This window comes from Fukomys damarensis, unplaced genomic scaffold, assembly GCF_012274545.1.
Source record: "Fukomys damarensis isolate Sample0158 unplaced genomic scaffold, DMR_v1.0_HiC HiC_scaffold_38, whole genome shotgun sequence".
NCBI classification, from domain to species: domain Eukaryota; kingdom Metazoa; phylum Chordata; class Mammalia; order Rodentia; family Bathyergidae; genus Fukomys; species Fukomys damarensis.
The window spans coordinates 74868033-74872621 of NW_022900950.1; the positions used below are offsets into that span (position 1 = coordinate 74868033).

At 41.0% G+C, this 4589-nt stretch overlaps 1 protein-coding gene across 2 annotated transcripts in view; it reads left to right on the plus strand.

Moving 5' to 3' along the window:
* The window catches only part of Trim2 (tripartite motif containing 2), a 97756-nt gene that overhangs the window by 52944 nt on the left and 40223 nt on the right, over window positions 1–4589 (plus strand). The window lies entirely within an intron of this gene.

Consider the following 4589-nt stretch of genomic DNA (forward strand, 5'->3'; position numbering starts at 1 on the left):
TTTTTAATGTCACAAACTGGAAAAAAAGAACAGATAGCTTGACTTGGACCTGTTCCACTATCTGTTACTAAAACCCATGCTATAGGCACTCCAGGAACTACTGTGTTTTCCAAATAATATGTAATCATGTATATTAGAGATAACATTTCACACCTGGATACATACATGCATTTACTATATTTCTTGTATGCATATTTTCAGGGCAAGTGCTGCTTATAAGATACAAATAGACAAGATTTCAATGAAATTTTGTCACATTCTATAGACAATGGTTTCTGGTAAACTGAGAAGGGTATTAAAATAAGTGGCTTTTTTCTGGGGTACCATGATTGTTTGATTTCTCTTTGTCAAGTGTATAGAACCTGTCATATGTTCATGATAAGTAGCACTGAAAAAGTACTCATTCAGATTTCTCCTGGGCACTTCCGGCAAAATATTGCCAGTTAGAATTTAAGGTCAGTGACAGCACATTCTCTCCCAACACAGACCTCCCCTGCTGGCCATGGGAAGGTGGGGAGTCGTGTGACCGTCCAGAAACACATGGACAAAAGCCTTCATGACTCTTGACCACTTTTTAAAACTGGTATGTAGTGTTTTGGTGAACTTTAGTCCCCATAACTAAACAAGTCCCCAAGTTTCCTTATTTCTATTTAGTCTATGACTATACTCAAGCGAATAAGTACTCCAGATCCTTGCAACTATTGCACACTTGCTTCCACTACTAAATACAGGGTATGTCCTCACGTGGAATTAACTGGACTAGCGGTGCACTAGCAAGGGTCGAGGGATCCTCCCACGGAAGGAGGGACGCAGATGCTTTGGCAGTAGTGCTCCAGGTAAATCTGATGATATAGCAAGTGAACATCAGATAACCTTGCGAATGACTTCCGAGGAGAAGGATGCTTTGTACATTTGAACTCTGTTCCTCTTTACTAGCCAGCTTATGAAAAGGGAGGAGTGTTTTTAGTTGAAGAATCAAAAAACATTCCCAGAGAAGAGGAAATCGAAACTATTGGATGCAAACCTTATCTAATTCTGCTTAAAACCGAAAAAGTCATAATACTATTGCTTTCTGTAAATGTTGCAGGGTTTTGAACATTACAGTTATTTTAGTATTTTTGATAACTAGGAATCTAGTATTGCCATAAAGGAAAACCAAGTGCCCATTGAAGATTTATTTGGTATAAATAAATAACTTTTTGGTTTGTTTTAAATGACAGTAAGCTACAAATCATGATGCTAATCTTAACTTTCAAAGATGAATTGTGCGGCAGTGATTGTGTGGTCTGTTTGTGCAGAATGTATGAAAGCTATTCATGTGCTAGAATAGATAAATAAATTGGCTATGTTGTTCCAATGAATGTACAGCACTTCCACTGATTTTTGAAAGCAGCACAGCCTTAAATTCAGTGCTTTCGCTTTAGGACATTGGAATGTTCTGTCATCACCAGAGTGTATTCTAGTGGTAGAATTCTTTATGTCACTCTCAGTTCTGTAGCTTTCAAATACTTTGTACGATTGTGGAGGTTTTTTTGCTTCCTTTGTTTTCTTTTTGGATTTTTGACATTCCATCTTCATAGGTCTGTTTCACACGTTTTGTGTATAAAACACTAAGTCTTGCGCTCTCTGACACCGATACTGATACTCTCATCATTTGTTCTTTTATGAATCAAGATGCTGACTGCCTATTTAAAGAAGAGAATGAGTGCTGTGCATCAAAGTGTTTGTATGTTCGTAGCTACATACGTACTGCAGTATTTTGGATGCTTTAGTCTACAATAAAACTTTAATTCTGTCTTGAAACATAGGAGAAACAAGATTCATATGTATATCTTTACCATGCACAGAATCTCCAATCATTATAATAAAGCTCGTTTTCTCCACTTCCAGGGTGAACGTTTATTTACCGGATTGTCCCCTTGAGTGAAGGGATTGGAGGACTGTTGTAGAATATGTGGAAGATAGCAAGCAATACTTCAGCCAGACTTTTGTGCTAGCAAGAAAAAGCTTAGTAAAATTTTTGTTGTGATGCTAATCATCTGGTAGTTTTTAGCATGTACTGTAACTTAAACAGGAATCTGGAAGGCCCTGACACATGTATAACATGTATATTTAGAAAGATATAAAAATAGATTTAAAAAATCACTGTCCTTATAACCCTTAAAGGATTGTAAGATGGAGACTTTCTGGTGGGCCTGGCAGACACATTTATAGGGAGTTAAGAACTCAAGTGGGACCTCACTGCCAGTATCTTTAGGCCCCAGAATTTAATTCCATGGAGTTCATTACAATAAAAAAATCTACATTTTATCAAGCTGTTGGTCACACATTTCAAACAGTGCTCCCAGCATCCAGAGAACACATTTGTGCAATCCTCTGGCAGTTCAGTTCTCTATTCATAACATTAAAGTTGCCAGTTTAGAGCCCCCATCTACAGGCCAGTATCCTTCCCACAATTGTGACTGGTGCCTGGCCTTGTTTTCTTGGGTTCCTATAAAGGAATCTTAGCTCTTCCGTGATTATAAGCAAGTCAGTGGCCTTTTTTGCCTTTTTACATGTTTGCATGCAATTTGTTTTCCCTGATATACTTACAGACTTTTAAATTATTAAGTTTCTGGTTTGTGTTTGCTGTGATGCAGTGAACTCTAAAATTGCTTTTAATTGAACTGTGAAATATCCTTTGTGAATAATGAAGGATTTCATTGTTTTCGAGAGGGCTAAAAGCATCCAGAAATAAATTGGAACTCTGACAAAGATGATCTAAGTCGTAAGGAAAAAGATGAAACAAAATTTCAAAGACCAAATATAACACCATCCATAACTGTGAACATTAATATTATTGAAACCTACTTCAGTTCACTTATTTAACCTAAGCAAGTACCCTTGCTATTGTGGGTTCTTTTGAGGTTTTCAAACTCAAGAGATTGCAGCCCTCCACAAGCCATTTGGCCCACGTATTAAGATAACATATCAGATTACCCATTGAGAACACATTCCACATAAAGCCAGAAACATCCCTTTCCAGAGCAAAGGAATCAAAGCTGCAGATTCTTGCTGCCTAAATTGGGAGGCAGGCAGGGCAAATTGACGTTCACACCTCCCATCAAGCTGCTGCCCCTGGTCTCGTTGCTGTAGGCCCTGAGCAGTTGTAACCACCTGTGGTGCACCGGACTTTCAGGTAGGCATAAGGCAAAGAAAGTAAATAATGAAGCTGGTACCACCCAGGAGTTTCCAGTCTGGTGAAACAGGCCAGACACTTGGAGGACCATGACCTACTTTTCTATGCGTGCATTAACATATTTATTAGTACAGTATGCTCCATTACTCTTCTAGCCAGTAGGGAGTAGCAGTAGAGGAGGAAGTCCCTGTTCTCATAGAATTTTGGTCTGCTGGGATGAGACATATACAATAAAGGCAGCTACACAATTCACAGGGCCTGGTGCAAGAAACATGGAAAAGCCTTTCTCCTTTCTCCTGTGGTCTCTCTTACCACTTGCGAGGTGGGCCTGGCAGATGTATTCCGGGAAGCTCCAACCAGACTACCTAAAGGATGGGGAGAGTTGGCAGGTGTGGACCTGCATCCCTGATGGGACAGAAGACACAAGGTGATTAGAGCGAGACAAGACTGCCGACAACCCCTAACACTTTAATGTTTTTCTTACAACTTTCCTTTTCTTAAACTGACATACAATACCTACTTTAGCCACAAGATGACCAATGCATGAAAAATACACAGTATGTGCATAATTTTTTCTAGTACATATTAAGCATATATTAATTTGCTTCCCATTTACTAGTTTAGAATTCTTTGTGTGTTCCAGGAAAATCAAACGGAACCCAGCGCCCCCTCCTGCTTTAATAAGCAACAAGGGCTACAAATACCTTTTTAATTGTTTATGGTTTCAGTAAAATTGTTACACTTTAAAGTGGTTCGAAACGATTGACATCTTAGTGAAAATTGTTAGCACTTTTCAGATCAAGGGACCGGTGCTTTTGCTCTGAATCCGCAGCAAAAGTCATGAATAGCGTATTTTCCACCCTTTTGATTTTAAATTCATTTGTTTGCTTAAAAAAAAAAGCCTAAGGGGAACCAAGCATAGGACGGCCTTTTACAGCTGGAAAAGTAGCGGGTCGTGGTCGGGAGAAGCAGGGACGATTAGAAGAGAATGGCTCAGAATCGGTCCCGGACGGGACAACTCCGGGTAGGCTGAGGCAGCCAAGCCTTTTACTTTTAACCCAAATTTAGGTCAGATAACACGGCGCCGAGCAAACTTGTGTAAAAACAAAGGCTCTAATCTCTTTTTTTAGAAAACTGACATTCGACACAGAAAGGGAGACGGAGCGAAAAACGGCACTGCGACCCAGCGCGCTGGAGTACGCATGGGCCCCGCCAGCCTCCTCTCTCTGTTCAGCCCCGACCCCGCCTAGGCTCCGCCCTCTGCCCCAGTCCAACCCCTGCCCTTCGGTCCAGACTCAGACCCCGCCTTCCACCTCGGCCCCGCCCTCTACCCAGGCCCAGACTCTGCCCATCTACTCGGGCTCCGCTCTCCGCCCCCCATCCAGGCCCCACCCCCTCGGCCCGCCCAGAT